Source organism: Mus musculus, chromosome 7 (genome assembly GCF_000001635.26).
Source record: "Mus musculus strain C57BL/6J chromosome 7, GRCm38.p6 C57BL/6J".
In the NCBI taxonomy this organism is placed as follows: domain Eukaryota; kingdom Metazoa; phylum Chordata; class Mammalia; order Rodentia; family Muridae; genus Mus; species Mus musculus.
In genome coordinates, this window is record NC_000073.6 from 103,619,178 (window position 1) to 103,637,020 (window position 17,843).

General features: G+C 38.6%; 1 pseudogene; it reads right to left on the bottom strand.

Annotated features, from left to right (window-relative positions):
- Window positions 9,844–10,766, bottom strand: Olfr621-ps1 (olfactory receptor 621, pseudogene 1; annotated as a pseudogene).

A 17,843-nucleotide genomic window follows, 5' to 3' on the forward strand; every position in this document is an offset into this window, starting at 1 on the left:
GTTGTACTCTCAGAGACCAACAAGAAGCTGACTGAGATAGGTACAGATAGTTATATCCAAACATTAGTCTGAAGCCAGGGATCCATGTGGTTGAACTAGGGAAAGGCTGGAAGAAGCTGAGGAAGAGGGCAGCCACATAGGAAGACCAGCAGTCTCAACTAACCTGTTCTCCTGAGATTTCTTAGATACTGAGCCACCAACCAGGCAGTATACACTAGCCTCCAACACAGAGGACTTCCTGGTCTGCCCTCAACGGGAGAAGAGGCACTTAACTCTTGAAAAACTTAAGGCTCCAGGGAATGGGGAGGCCTTGCAGGGGATAGATTCTTTGAAGACAGAAGGATGAAGAATGGGATGAGGAACTGTGGGAGGGCAGAAGGGTTTTTTGAATGGGATAGGAGAGGACAAGATGTAGCTGCTAAAGTCTCACAGTTTCTATGGCTGATCCAACACCACAGGATTTAGACTTAATATGGTTTTCAAGATTAGGATTCGAGTTGTTGTGCCCAGAGATTTGGTTACCATTGTTTCTGAACTAAATTTGTATAGTATTTTCCTTCCCTCAGTGGTTTGACTGGGTTCCAAAGAGAAAGGTAGGCAGCAAAGCATGGGTTTGCAGATGTGCAGCACAAAGGCCCTGGGGGTTTTGGAACATGGGGCTGGCTTGGTAGCAACCAACCAATGGGAAATTAGTGAACTGGGTAGAAAGGTTTTGGATCTCTGAGTCAGAGAGTCTCCATGAGATAACAACAGACCAGTCATCCCACCAGGGCAGAGGATAGTTGGGTATAGTGCAGGAAGTTGCAGTTATTTTTAATATTTCCTGCAACAAAAGGTAACAAAAATAAAGAAAATAATAAAAAGTACTTAGAAATTTAATAAGATTCTGTCTGAAAACACAGTCCTTCATAATTAATTGATATTGGCATAAAAAATTCAGATTTTAAAAAGTTATTTTCACTTCTTTCCTTCTGAAATGGTACTCGCAATAGCAATGACATACAAGCAGAATGTATTTACTACCGAAAAATGGATACAGAAAATAATGTATCACAACAAAATTGATTGTTATTTAGGCTTAAAATAGAAAATCTCGTTTGGTGTATCATCATGACACATATTATGTTACATATCACTTGACACTTTGTGTCAACATAGCACAAAGTCATTGTTCCGTGTTTAGTAAGCCAGGCAATCCTTGGTGACATTTACATTTTGTACCTTAAAGTATTTAGTTCCTGGAAAAGGAGGTTTAAGAGGCTGTGAATAGAGTTTGGGAAAAAAATTTGGAAAATGTTTTTAAAAAGTTAAAAGTTTCAAGGGATACATATAATACTATTGGTTATTAAAATGACACATACACACACAAGCACACCTAAATGCGAAAGGTAACAATCTACATCATTGGTAAATTCCTTTGCTAAAAGTATCAACACATCCCACCACTGCCACCCAAGGAGCAGAATGTGATGTTTTGGTTTGTATTGGGTTTTTTTTTTTTTGTTTGTTTGTTTGTTTGTTTTTTTAATTTTAGCCATACTGACTGGAGTAAAATAAAATATGAAAGTAGTTTCAGTTTGTATTTTCTAGTGGCTAAGGTTATTGAAAAATAAATACATAAACATGTAAGTACATGAAATCGAAATGTTTCTCAGTGTTTAATGTTTTAAGTGCTCTGTATATTGCATATTTCAATCCTCTATCAGGCATATACCTGGCGAAGACTTTCCCTTCCTGTGGGCTGGCTTTTCATTTGAATTAAGGAATCCTTTGCAGTACTGAAGTTTTTTTTTTTGTTGTTTTGTTTTAGTTGTATGAGACTATGTTTCAATTTCACAATTGTCTTTTGGGAGAAGATGTTTACTTTCAGAGCAAAATTTAATAAGTCAAATTGGACATTGAACATTTTGTTATAAAATGGACTTTGTTCCAGGTAATTTTGTTTAATGGTACAACAATGAAATGTTCTGAGCACACAGGGAAGTCAGGCTAAGTTCCTGGGCATATGGACTAAAGACATTTACCCCACACCAGTAAGAATGACTAAGATCAAATATTCAGGTGACATGAGATGTTGGCAAGGATTTGAAGAAAAAGGAACACTCTTCCACTGCTGGTGGGATTGGAAGCTGGTATAAACACTCTGGAAATCAGTCTGGTGGTACCTCAGTAAAGTGGACACAGTACTACCTGAGGACCAAGCTATACAACTTCTGGACATATACCATATCCAAAGACACTTCAATATATAACAAGGAAACATGCTTCACTATGTTCACAGTAGCCTTATTTAATTTTTTTTCTTTTCTATTTTTATTAGGTATTTAGCTCATTTACATTTCCAATGCTATACCAAAAGTCCCCCATACCCACCCACCCCCACTTCCCTAACCACCCACTCCTCCTTTTTGGCCCTGGCATTCCCCTGTACTGGGGCATATAAAGTTTGCATGTCCAATTGGCCTCTCTTTCCAGTGATGACCGACTAGGCCATCTTTTGATACATATGCAGCTAGAGTCAAGAGCTCCAGATACTGGTTAGTTCATATTGTTGTTCCACCTATAGGGTTGCAGATTCCTTTAGCTCCGTGGGTACTTTCCCTAGCTCCTCCATTGGGAGCCCTGTGATCCATCCAATAGCTGACTGTGAGCATCCACTTCTGTGTTTGCTAGGCCCCAGCAGTCTCACAAGAGACAGCTACATCTGGGTCCTTTCGATAAAATCTTGCTAGTGTATGCAATGGTGTCAACATTTGGATGCTGATTATGGGATGGATCCCTGGAGATGGCAGTCTCTAGATGGTCCATCCTTTTATCTCAGCTCCAAACTTTGTCTCTGTAACTCCTTCCAAGGGTGTTTTGTTCCCACTTCTAAGGAGGGGCATAGTGTCCACACTTCAGTCTTCATTTTTCTTGAGTTTCATGTATTTAGGAAATTGTATCTTATATCTTGGGTATCCTAGGTTTTTGGCTAATATCCACTTATCAGTGAGTACATATTGTGTGAGTTCCTTTGTGAATGTGTTACCTCACTCAGGATGATGCCCTCCAGATCCATCCATTTGGCTAGGAATTTCATAAATTCATTCTTTTTAATAGCTGAGTAGTACTCCATTGTGTAGATGTAGCACATTTTCTGTATCCATTCCTCATGATGTTGAGGGGCATCTGGGTTCTTTCCAGCTTCTGGCTATTATAAATAAGGCTGCTATGAATACAGTGGAGCATGTGTCCTTCTTACCAGTTGGGGCATCTTCTGGATATATGCCCAGGAGAGGTATTGCTGGATCCTCCGGTAGTACTATGTCCAATTTTCTGAGGAACCGCCAGACTGATTTCCAGAGTGGTTGTACAAGCCTGCAATCCCACCAACAATGGAGGAGTGTTCCTCTTTCTCCACATCCACGCCAGCATCTGCTGTCACCTGAATTTTTGATCTTAGCCATTCTGACTGGTGTGAGGTGGAATCTCAGGGTTGTTTTGATTTGCATTTCCCTGATGATTAAGGATGTTGAACATTTTTTCAGGTGCTTCTCTGCCGTTCGGTATTCCTCAGGTGAGAATTCTTTGTTCATTTCTGAGCCCCATTTTTTAATGGGGTTATTTGATTTTCTGAAGTCCACCTTCTTGAGTTCTTTATATATGTTGGATATTAGTCCCCTATCTGATTTAGGATAGGTAAAGATCCTTTCCCAATCTGTTGGTGGTCTTTTTGTCTTATTGACAGTGTCTTTTGCCTTGCAGAAACTTTGGAGTTTTATTAGGTCCCATTTGTCAATTCTCGATCTTACAGCACAAGCCATTGCTGTTCTGTTCAGGAATTTTTCCCCTGTGCCCATATCTTCAAGGCTTTTCCCAACTTTCTCCTCTATAAGTTTCAGTGTCTCTGGTTTTATGTGAAGTTCCTTGATCCACTTAGATTTGACCTTAGTACAAGGAGATAAGTATGGATCGATTCGCATTCTTCAACATGATAACAACCAGTTGTGCCAGCACCATTTGTTGAAAATGCTGTCTTTCTTCCACTGGATGGTTTTAGCTCCCTTATCGAAGATCAAGTGACCATAGGTGTGTGGGTTCATTTCTGAGTCTTCAATTCTATTCCATTGGTCCACTTGTCTGTCTCTATACCAGTACCATGTGGTTTTTATCACAATTGCTCTGTATTAAAGCTTTAGGTCAGGCATGGTGATTCCACCAGAGGTTCTTTTATCCTTGAGAAGAGTTTTTGCTATCCTAGGTTTTTTGTTATTCCAGGTGAATTTGCAAATTGCTCCTTCTAATTCGTTGAAGAATTGAGTTGGAATTTTGATGGGGATTGCATTGAATCTGTAGATTGCTTTTGGCAAGATAGCCATTTTTACAATGTTGATCCTGCCAATCCATGAGCATGGGAGATCTTTCCATCTTCTGAGATCTTTAATTTCTTTCTTCAGAGACTTGAAGTTTTTATCATACAGATCTTTCACTTCCTTAGAGTCACGCCGAGATATTTTATATTATTTGTGACTATTGAGAAGGGTGTTGTTTCCCTAATTTCTTTCTCAGCCTGTTTATTCTTTGTGTAGAGAAAGGCCATTGACTTGTTTGAGTTAATTTTATATCCAGCTACTTCACCGAAGCTGTTTATCAGGTTTAGGTGTTCTCTGGTGGAATTTTTAGGGTTACTTATATATACTATCATATCATCTGCAAAAAGTGATATTTTGACTTCCTCTTTTCCAATTTGTATCCCCTTGATCTCCTTTTGTTGTCGAATTGCTCTGGCTAATACTTCAAGTACAATGTTGAAAAGGTAGGGAGAAAGTGGGCAGCCTTGTCTAGTCCCTGATTTTAGTGGGATTGCTTCCAGCTTCTCTCCATTTACTTTGATGTTGGCTCACAGTAGCCTTATTTATAATAGCCAGAAGCTGGAAAGAACCCAGATGTCCCTCAACAGATGAATTGATATAGAAAATGTGGTACATTTAAACAATGGAGTACTACTCGTTGCAATTAATGATTTCAATGAATTATTTCAATATTATTGCAATTCATGATTTAATGAAATTTGAAGGCAAATGGATGGAACTACAAAATATTATCCTGAGTAAGATAATCCAGACACAAAAGAACACACATGGTATGTACTCACTGATATTAGGCAAAAAGCTCGAATGTGGAATAGCCACAGTACAACTCACAGACCATATGAATCTCACAAAAAAGGAAGACCAAAGTGAAGATGCTGCAGTATTATGTAAAAGGGGGAACAAAATTATCACAGGATGTAGAGGGTTGGAGGAACTTGGAAGGAAGAGAGGAGGGGATGGGAAAAGGGGTAAGGATCAGGTGTGGGAAGGGATGAGGGGGATGTACTGAGGGTCAGGAACTAGAACAGAGGCATGCACCAATGGGAGATAGAGAACTGAGGGTAGCCACCAGAAAGTCCCAGAAAGTCCCAGATACTGGGAAAGCAAGGGTCTCCCAGGACCCCATGAGGATGACATTAGCTGAAATACCCAACAAAAGGGAGAGAGAACCTGTAGAGACCATATCCAGAGGTTAGGCATGGTCCCAGGTTGAGGGATGGTGCCACCCACACATCTCAAAAATTTTTAACCTAGAATTGCTCCTAAAGGAAATACAGGAAAAAGTGTGGAGCAGAGACTGAAAGAAAGGTCATCCAGTGATTGCCCCACCTAGGAATCCATCCCATTTGCAAACCCAGACACTATTGTGGATGCCAAGAAGTGCTTGCTGACAGGAGCTTGATATAACTGTCTCCTGAGAGGCTCTGCCAGAGCCTGATCAATACAGATATGGATGTTTGCAGCCACCTATTGATTGAGCACTGGGACCCCAGTGGAGGAGTTATGGGAAGGACTGAAGAAGGTAAAAGGGATTGCAACTCTATAAGAAGAACAACAATATCAAACAACCAGACACCCCAGAGCTACCAGACAAAACCACCAAAGAGTACACATGGAGGGAGCAATGGCTACAGCTGCATATATAGAAAAGGATAGCCTTATCTGGCATCAAGGGGAGGAGAGGTCCTTCTTTCTTCAAGGTTCGATGCCCAAGGGGAGGGGAATGGTATAGGGTTGTGAGGCTGAAATGAGAAGGTGGGAGAGGGAGCACCATCATAGAAGCAGGGGGGAGGGGTGGGATACGGGGATTTGCATGGGGAAACCAGGAAGGGGGACAGCATTTGAAATGCAAATAAAACAAACAAACAAACTATATATATTTTGTACTTATTATAATGAGTTTATTGGGCATAATTGACATCAACATAGTAAATATTAGTGCTCAGAGCAGGATGATCCTGTATGTCCCATCCTAAATATACCTACTACTATATGCCTTTCTAATAGATAGAAAGATCCAATTCAGTACAGATAAAGAATATATCATTTTCTAATTTTTAAATATCTTTTAAAATTTATTTAAAGTAGTTTTTTCCTCACATAATAATCTTGATTATAGTTCCCCTTCTCCTTTTCCAGTTTCTCCTCATCTCCTCTTCCATTCAGATCTACCCCCTTTCTGTCTCTCAGTATAAAACAAACAGGCTTCTAAGAAAAAACAAATTTCAATATAAATGTCACTTTTATTTTCTTAGGTCAAGTGATGAGATGAGAGTTGAACCCAAGCTGTTCCAATACATGGATTAGATTGAGCCCAGAGTCTGTCTGACTATCCCCAGACATAGGCCTGGAAGTTTCTAGCCTCCATACAATCTATTCTTCTATAAGCCCTAGCCTTGAAGGCTTCAGCTTCTGCCTCTATCTGCTAATATATGTAGGCCTAAAATGTTTCAGCCTTAAAGAATTACTGCTGGATAAACTCATTCTTTTTAGCATATTCTGAAGTTCAGTTGGCTGTTTCAACTCAGCTGTCCTGGTTCAAATTCCACTCCAAGCTGACTGATTTAATTGACTTCTCTTGACTTCTGACTGAAAAGTTCTGGGTGGAAACTGCCTCTAAACTCCATGAAGTGAACTTCTTTACACCCTGCTTCAAACCAAACAGACCTCAATTGAGTCAAATTGAACTGCACAAAACTGAACTATAACAAGCGGAACTGCTCAGAACTGAACTGAACTGAACTGAACTGAACTGAACTGAACTGAACTGAACTGAACTGAACTGAACTGAACTGAACTGATCTGACCAGAATTTGATTGCTCTCTCTCCCTCACTGCCCATTTCTATTCTCCTCACTGCCCATTTCTATTCTCCTGAGAGTTGGGCATATCCTATCTTTGACACATTCTGTCAGTTCTTTCTCACATTCTTCACTTTGTCTGCCCCTAATCTAGATTTCATTGTTTGAGGTTAACAATGCATATTAAAGGTACATCTGTGTTCCAGCAAGAGGAATCAAAGGAAGTTACTGCAGTCAAAAGGACTAAAAGTGTGGGTCATGTTTGCATTTCGCTAGGTCATACCTTTGGATATGATCCCTTGACAGAGAACCATGTTGCTCAATTAAAAATTCTGTATAGAAAATAAAATAGGATGAATCAGAAACTAACACATCATAGTTGAGCAAAACAAACACAAGGGAAGAAGTCCAAAGAAAAGCCTGGTCTATCACACCTTTCCAAATATTTGGGTGTGGGGGATTGGGTAGAAAGTACTAAAGCAGGAGTTTACTTTGTTATTACTGGGGCTACAGTGATGAGTTCTTGTCTCAGCAGAATCACAGAAGGAAATAAGCATGCACAAAATAATACATTCTACCAAGTACAGAAATTTCTTGGTACAAGTTTTTATCATGACTTTATTGAAAATCATAGTGATAAGTAAAACCAAGCTGAGTACCCAGAAAAAATGTTTTTCTTTAATAGTGCAGTGGAATATTAAGAGAAAATGGAGCTTTAAAAGTATAAAACAATGAACACAATATTAGAAAAGAATCTCAAAAGGATTGTTGAATGGAAAATTATCCTTATAAGTAAAGATAGCTAGTTAAATTAAATTTATATGGTGCTTCACAATGACAAATCTACAAGGTAGAAATAAGATACCAGGTGTTAAAGGGCTTGAGGATGTGGAATCTGATGAAACAAAATCATTGACAAAGTTGCTTGCAATAATAGGAAAATATGTTTATTTTCACTTTGGTAATGGTTCCATCCCTATAAGTGTCTTTTCAATTTCACCAGAGAATGAAATCTATCTAAAAAGGATGAACTACTGTTAGCGATTGTGCATCAATAAACTGTCAATTATGTATTAAACTAAGTACATACCATATTTTAACCATCTCTGAATGATGTGACTTTTCTTTTATGTTTACCATATATTTTATTTATTTAATTTTAATTTCAGTGTATGTACTTGAGTGTTTGCTTGCACACATTTAAGGGAACCTCATGTATGTACAGTGCCCATAGAGATGAGAATATAGCATTGGGTATCCTGGAACTGGAGTTAAAGGATGAGAGCCATTATGTCAGTGCTAGGAAAGGAACAAAAGTCAACTACAAGTGCAGCAACTGCCTTCTACTTTGGAGTCATCTCTCTATTCTCTTTACTCTATATTTTACATTGGTCATCTGTCCAATTAAAAATTCTGTTAAACAAAGTCAATAAAAAGTAGGAAAGAACCACAATTTGCCTGATAATAAAACATACAATGTATGTAAAACTCATAAAATATTTCCTAAAATCTGATATTATATGGCACTTTGGCATTTAAATCAAATTATACAAAATAAAATGCTTTCAGCATCAAAAACTTGGAGGAGATTTTATACCAGAAACATATAAATATTTGAATATTATCTACATCAAAACTTTGAGGGAGGTATTAGGAGAGGTACAAATAAACGTTTTAAATGAAGAATAATCAAGGCACTTTATATAAATTCACTCAAAAATCAAATGAAATAAACAAAGATGAATTAAAGTTAAACTTTTTCTAGTCACTTAAATATTCCTCTATTTATAGTAACTATGATGTCACTATTATATATTGGTAATGATAATATCACAAATGTCTACTCTGTCCTAATCTATCATTTATTACAATTTAAGCAGAGGCTTATATATCCAGCTTCATTACTATTGATATGGTAACATTAGGTAGATATTTGGATGAGACACAGCAAGCAAGATATTTATTGGTGTTTATTGCATTATGATCTAATTGATTTAAAATGACCAATCTCTCAAAGAAAAGAGATGGCTCAGCCCTCAGCACACATGTTGACCTATTCACAGCTTTCTGTACCTCGAGCTTCAGGGAGATCAGGTCACTCTAGCATCAGGAAGCACCTGTACTCATATGAGAATATTCTCCCACACATGTACACATAAATAAATATAAAATAAATATTATTAAAAATCATAAACTCTTCACATGTCCACACATTGTAATGTCATTAAACAAATATTGGGATTAGAGATCATACATGCAAACTTAATATACTGACTTGAGTAATAAGAATGGGAAAATAAAACTGAGTAATTTCATGAAGGGATATATCCATAAAAACTTACCTTTATCCGACTACAAAGAAATAAATGCACGCTAAATCCACTAGCCACAAAGTGGGAAGGAATTTTCTCGTACGTCAAACTCATCAACTAATACAATTGTCAGCATGTCAGCATAAAATAATCTATATTCTGATATGTGTGTATACGTGTGTGTGTGTGTGTGTGTGTGTGTGTGTGTGTGTGTGTGTGTGTATTGATGGCTGTGGTAAAAAATACAAGAAAGAGTTTGTAAAATTTAAGCTATGTAAACTGTTGATAAAAGATGAGTTAGAGTGTTAAGTTCCACTCCATTGCAGTCTTCTTCTGAGAGTACACTTTACTTTTAAAAGTCACTGTGGATCTGAGGACTTGGGTTCCTTTCAAAGTAAACAGTCTCCCAATTCTCACTCGAATCTGCTGAGTTTTGATACTGTATATAATGGGGTTCATAAAGGGTGGGAAAAGGATATAAATGTTGCCCATGAGGACCTGAACCAGAGGAGAGAGATGCTTCCCAAAGCGGTGAACCATAGTCAGACCAATGATGGGGATGTAGAAAACCAAAACAGCAGAGATGTGAGATACACATGTTTGCAAAGACTTGATTCTCTCCTCCCTGGATGCAATCGATAGAACTGTGTGCAGGATCATCACGTAGGAGGCAAGAATGAGCACTGCATCCAGTAACAGGGTGCAAATCACCACAGACGGAGCATAGAAACTGTTAAAGCAGATATCTGAACAAGCCATTCGAATCAAGTCTTGGTGCAGGCAGAAAGAGTGGGAGAGGAAATGAGGCCTGCAGTAATTTAAGAACTTCAGGCGGATAATAACTGGAGGAATGAGCATAGAACTCCTACATAAGATGGCCACTCCGATTTTCAGGATTCTGTCATTGGTTAGGATGGAGGAATAGCGTAGAGGGTTGCAAATGGCAATGTAGCGATCAAAGGACATGGCGAGGAGGACTCCATGATGGACAAACCATGGATGAAGTAAGACTGTGCAATGCAGGCATCAAGGCTGATCTCTTGAAGGAAGCCCCAAAGGATGCCCAGCACTGTGTGCACAGTGGACAGCCCCATGCATAGGTCTGTGAGGGCTAGCATGGCCAGAAAATAGAACATGGGCTGGTGCAGGCTTGACTCTGTTCGGATCACATGAAGTATCATGCAGTTTCCCAGGAACACCATTGCATAGACGGTTGAGAAAGGAATGGCAAGCAAGATGTAGTAGAATTCCAGGCCCGGAAATCCAGTGAGAACAAATCTAGAGGTACTTAAGTTTGACATCAAGAAAATAGACATTGATGGAAAGTATATATATTTCTTAAAATGTATTCTATATTAAATATTCTATATTCTAATTTCTAATAATATCTACCTGGTTTGGGAATAAATTTTCAATTTCCGTAAGCAAAGAAATAGAAACCTGATCCTTGGTTGTGTTTCATCGTGGAAACCTCTTGTCTAGACATAAACATAGACCATTCAGACCTTGCTTTAACAGATACCAGGAAAGCAGGCAGATTTATGTTGAAATAATAATGTCTATGGACTCAGGGGATTTATATTGTCTGCAGTACTGCTGAGAGTCTGTTCTAAAGGACAACATTGTTCACAGGCACAAAGTGATATCCTGGGTGGTACACCCCTCAGGAGAGTGTAAAAAGCATGGGGAATTTTCCTCTCTGGTACTTCAGAGGAGCATTCAGTCTATTCACTTTTTAAAATGATCCCTATGGAAATAGACTGATTGAAATAACACATCTGTTTTTATTGATTAATTGTTTACTTACATCCCAAATGCTGCACCCCTCTCAAGTTCTTCTCCCATTCCCCCGACACATCTTTTTTAGAATATGAACTACACGAGAAAAGGAAACAAAGAAATTTTAGTAGAATCTGAATGCTTTTGGTGGTCATCACAGTGTTACTCTTGTGTAAATTATTCATCTATATGAATGTATTTCTTACTAATCTATGGGAGATGTAAGCCTTTCAACAAATTCACATTATTGTTAAATTTTATGTCCTGACTTGTAGCATAAAATATTTGGCAAGGATTTTAAATTAAGTGCTTCTGAAAAAATATAGTATTATCTATCTCTGTGATGTCTATTTTGAACAAATTGGGCATTTTGAGAATGTGGCACATATTGAATAGTTCAACAGTAATAAAGTATATATGAACCCTGCTTTATATACATTCACCAAAGTATCTCTGAGAACTTCCTAATTGGGAAGTAGTTTAAAAAATTAAGCATATCCAATCTATCACCATCACTGAGTATCACAAACACTGATATTAAATGAGTCCATGTATTTGATAAAGTAAGGGAGGGTTATTTGATAGTGATTACAAAGATAAAAGGGAAGAGGAAATAATTCAATTTTAGTATAATATCAAAATATGAAGGAAATATTGTTATAAAGAACACATAAAGAAGACAATCTGCATCATCCTGAGTGAGGTAACACAATCACAAAGGAACTCACACAATATGTACTCACTGATAAGTGAATATTAGCCAAAAACTTAGGATACCCAAGATATAAGATACAATTTGCTAAACGCATGAAACTCAAGAAGAATGAAGACCAAAGTGTGGACGCTGTGCCCTTTCTTAGAATTGGGAACAAAACACTCATGGAAGGAGTTACAAAGACAAAGTTTGGAGCTGAGACAAAAGGATGGACCATCTAGAGACTGCCATATCCAGGGATCCATCCCATAATCAGCTTCCAAACGCTGACACCATTGCATACACTAGCAAGATTTTGCTGAAAGGACCCAGATATAGCTGTCTCTTGTGAGACTATGCCGGGGCCTAGCAAACACAGAAGTGGATGCTCACAGTCAGCTATTGGATGGATCACAGGACTCCCAATGGAAGAGCTAGAGAAAGTACCCAAGGAGCTAAAGGGATCTGCAACCCTATAGGTAGAACAACATTATGAACTAAACAGTACCCCGGAGCTCTTGACTCTAGCTGCATATGTATCAAAAGATGGCCTGGTCAGCCATCACTGGAAAGAGAGGCCCATTGGACACACAAACTTTGTATGCCCCAGTACAGGGGAACACCAGGGTCAAAAAAATGGGAATGGGTGGGTAGGGAATTGGGTGGGGGGGTATGGGGGACTTTTGGGATAGCATTGGAAATGTAATTGAGGAAAATATGTAATAAAAAATATTAAAAATTTTTTTAAAAGAAAAGAAAAAAAGAAGACCATCTGCTCTTGGCTTTCTTTGAATGAAGATTTAGAACTCTCAGCTTCTCCACCATTGCCCCTGTCTAGATGGTGCCATGATTCCTGGCTAAATGATAATGGACTCAACTTCAGAACCTGTAAACCAGCCCTAATTAAATGTACTTTATAAGAGTTGCCTTGGGCTTCCAGTTTCTGTCTGCACCATGAAGCTGACCCTGTGCCATAGCTCTCAGTACCCAAATCCCACCAGGAGAGAGCTGGTCTCCTGGGAGTGCTGACAAATCTGAGAACACAGGTAAGACCACCACTTTTGCTCAAAATCCTGGCCCAAGAGGGACCCTCCAGAAGCCATCAGAACACAGGAACCAAGGAGCAGCCTGACACAGGATCCTTCGGGTTTCCATCATCAGCGCCCCTGTGTGTGTGTGTGTGTGTGTGTGTGTGAGAGAGAGAGAGAGAGAGAGAGAGAGAGAGAGAGAGAGAGAGAGAGAGAGAGAGAGAGAGAGAAATCATGTGAGAATCAGAGGATGACTTTTGGGAACCTGTTCTGTTCCCACAAGTCAAACTCAGGTGGGCAGACATGCCCCACAAATGCTTAGCCTAGCTTAGCTATCTTGCCAGCCTAAGAAATTGATTTTTCTGCTGTGATTTTACCTTTTATTTTATGCACTTTCTCTAGTTAATATTTTGTGTTGAATTTAAATGTTTCATGCAATATATTATAGTCATGTTTTCCATTCTTCCAATTCCTCCCACTATTCCAGAGAGACAGAGACAGAGACAGAGAGAGAGATTTTAAAATCCACTTACTGCTTTGAAATGAAGCTTTAAGGATATGTTCTAATCTTCAATTTTACCTTGGTAGTGTTGGGAACTGACCTATAGCTTTCGGTAAACATGAAGTTGGCTGAATAATAATCTGCCCTGTCTTCCCTTTCAGTACATTATATACTTTATCTTAAAACAATTATAAGCATTAAATGTATTTCCACTGTAGAAGTAAATTTGACCATCTTTTATAATTGTAAATATAGCAGCTATAAGTACAGAAAATACATATACTCCTAAAGATACATTTGCCTTACAGATGATTTGCAATTTTTATGAGGTCCTATTTGTCAATTCTTTATCTTAGAGCATAAGCTATTGGTGTTCTGTTCAGGAAATTTTTCCCTGTGCCCATGTACTCCAGGCTCTTCCCCACTTTCTTTTCTATTAGTTTCAGTTTATATGGTTTTATGTGGAGGTCCTTGATCCACTTGGACTTGAACTTTTTACAAGGATATGAGACTGGATCGGTTACTTTAGGGACCCTGTGTTTCATCCAATACAGTGAATGACTATGAGCATTCACTTCTCTATTTGCCAGGAACTGGCATAGCCTCACAAGAGACAGCTATATCAGCTATATCTCTCACAAGACAGCTATATCAAAATCTTGCTGGTATATGCAATAATGTCTGGGTTTGGTGGTTGTATATGGGATGGATCGCCGGGTGGGGCAGTCTCTGGATAGTCTAGCTCTGAACTTTGTCTCTGGGGTCAGTAATCCTATAGGAGGATCAACAATATGAACAAACCAGTACCCCACAGAACTGTGTCTGTAGTTGCATATGTAGCAGAGGATGGCCTAGTCAGCCATCAATGGGAGGAGAGGCCCTTGGTCTTGCGAAGATCGTATGCCCCAGTACAGGGGAATGCCAGGGCCAGGAAGCAGGAGTGGGTGGGTTGGGGAGCAGGGCCCGGGAGGTGGGGCAGTATAGGGGGACTTTTGGGATAGCATTTGAAATGTAAATGAAGAAAATATCTAATGAAAAATGAGAAAGAAAAAAAAAAAGAATGGATAAATTTGTATTCTTTTACCTGCTGACTGCAGGTGAACCAGTACCATTTGTTGAAATTGCTGTCTTTTTCCCACTGGATGGTTTTAGCTCCTTTTTCAAAGATCAAGTGACCATAGGTATGTGGGTTCATTTCTGGGTCTTTGATTCTATTTCATTCATCTACATGCCTGACAATGTAAAAAACCTTTCAGATTTTAGCACAATTGCTCTGTAGTATAGCTTGAGGTCAGGTATGGTGATTCCCCCAGACATTCTTTTATTGTTGAGAATAGTTTTGCTATTCTGGGTTTTTTGTTTTTCCAGATGAATTTACAAATTTCTCTTTCTTTTTTTGTCTTTTCTTTTTATTAGATATTTTCTTTATTTGCATTTCAAATGTTATCCTCTTTCCTAGTTTACCCTCTGAAAAATCCCCTATCCTCTTTCCCTTTCCCCTGCTCCCCAACCCACTGACTCCTGCCTCCTGGCCCTGGCATTCCCCTATACTGGAGCATAGAATCTTCAAAAGACCAAGGGCCTCTCCTCCCATTGATGGCAGACTAGGCCATTGTCTGCTACATATAAATTGCTCTTTCTAACTCTATGAAGAATTGAGTTAGAATTTTGATGGGGATCACATTGAAACTGTAGATTGCTTTTAATAAGTTGGCCATTTTTACTATATTAATCCTGCCAATCCATGAGCATGGTAGATCTTCCCATCTTCTGAAATCTTGAAGTTCTTGTCGTACAGATCTTTCACTTGCCCAGTTAGAGTCACACCAAGGTATTTTATATTATCTGTTACTATTGTGAAGAGTGAAGAAAGAAATTATCTTTCTCAGCCAGTTTATCTTTTGAATAGAGGAAGGCCACTGATTTGTTTGAGTTAATTTTATGAAATAATATCCAATATATACAAAAAAGTCAAGAAGTTAGACTCCAGAGAACCAAATAATTCTATTAACATTGGGATACAGAGCTAGACAGAGAATTTTCAACTGAGGAATACTGAATGGCTGCAAAGCACGTAAAGAAATGTTCAACATCCTTAGTCATCAGGGAAATACAAGTCAAAACAACCCAGAGATCCCACCTCACACCAGTCAGAATGTCTAAGATAAAATATTCAGGTGACAGCAGATGCTGGTAAGGCTGTCAAGAAAGAGGAACACTCCTCCATTGTTGGTGGGATTGCAAGCTAGTACAACCACTCTGGATATCAGTTTGTCGATTCCTCAGAAAATTGGATATGGCCCTACCTGTGAACTCAGCAATACCACTCCTGGATATATACCCAGAAGATGCTCCAATATGTAATAAAGATACATGCTCCACTATGTTCATAGCAGCCATATTTATAATAGCCAGAAGCTGGAAACAACCCAATATCCTTCAACAGAGGAATGGATACAGAAAATGTGGTACATTTACACAATGGAGTACTATTCGGCTATTAAAAACAATGACTTGACCAAATTCTTGGCCAAATTATTGATCTAGAAAATATCATCCTGAGTGAGGTAATTCAGTCACAAAAGAACACACATGGTATGTACTCACTCATAAGTGGATATTAGGCAAAGAGCATGGAATACCCACAATACAACTCATGGACCACATGAAGCTCAAGAGGAAGGAAGACCAAAGAGTGATCCACTCATCTCCAAAATTTTAACCCAGAATTGCTCCTTTCTAAAGTAAATACAGGGACAAAGAATGGAACAAAGGCTGAAGGAAAGGCCATCCAGAGATTGCCACACCTGGGGATCCATCCCACATGCAGACACCAAATCCAGACACTATTGTGGATGCCAAGAAGTACTTGCTGACAAGAGCCTGATACAGTTGTCTCCTGAGAGGCTCTGCCACATCCTGTGAAGGCTTGATGTCTCAGTGTAAAGGAATGCTAGGGTGGCGAGGCAGAAGTAGATGGGTGGGGGAGGACCCTCATAAAATCAGGGTAAGAGGGGATGGGATATGGGGTTTGCAGAGGGGAAACTGGGAAAAGGGAAAACATTTGAAATGTAAACAAATAAAATATCCACTAAAAATACTTCAAAAAAAAAAAAAAAAAAGAGCACATAAGAATGTGGAATGAGCCGGGCAGTGGTGGCACATGCCTTTAATCCCAGCACTTGGGAGGCAGAGGCAGGCAGATTTCTGAGTTCAAGTCCAGCTTGGTCTACAAAGTTAGTTCCAGGACAGCCAGGGCTACACAGAGAAACCCTGTCTCAAAAAAACAAAAACAGCAAACAAAACAAAACAAACAAACAAAAAGAATGTGGAATGATACTCAAGCAGGTTTTACAAGAACAAGAATATCAATTAATGCTAATAAACTAACAAAACTATACCTTAAATTAATGTCATTCATAATCCCAAATTCATAAAAACCTATAATATTCTCTTAAGAAAAGCAATCTCCAAACTGCTAAGAGGTTTTACTGTGAGTGTAATCTGTATTAATTGCTTCTTTGACTTTGGCTTTAACATCATATAAATTATCCATCCTTGTTTTCATATCAGATGCATAATTGTAATCGCAAATGTATCTCTATGAGTATCTTTAGTTCTAATTTGATAGAAGCTATATTTAGGATTAACAAAGACATACATTTTAGGAAAGTGTGTTTCTATGGTGCATTTTCTTACCCAGTACAAAATCCATAGAAGTATTTGAAACAGATACATGCTCATCCTTTAGCAAGAATTTTATCCATGTGGCCATTTCCCCATGATCTCTACATTTACCTTTTATTTTGGGTTCTTTGAGAACTCATACAATGTATTTTGATCTTACTTACCTCCTTACCACAATTCTTCACAGATCCATGCCCAGCCAATATCATTCCCTTTTCTATTTTAAACCCATCAAGTACAGTTTGTGCTGTGCATACACTCTTAGATAATCTGGTCTTCCACCAGATCCTAGTCACCCTTTTGAGGACCACACCATTATGAAAACTGACACTTCCTCTCTTGAAGGTATTAACTGCCAGTCACTCCTTACCTAGGAATTAATGAACATTTTAATATAATAACTGAGTATTGGTGATCTATTTTTCCTTAAGCATTTGAATTTATTCATCTTACTTTATATATGAGTATTTGCCTGCATGTATGTTTATGTGTGCACAATGCCCTCAGAGTTCCAATGAGAGTATCAGATTCTCTGACATTGAAGTTACTAATGATTTTCTGCCACTATGTATATATTGGGAATCAAACCTGAATCCTCTGAAAGATCAACAAGTGCTCTTAACTGCTGGTTCCATAGTTCAGCCAGGCTTTTAACTGTTTATTGAGACAAGAGTTCACTCATTTGCCC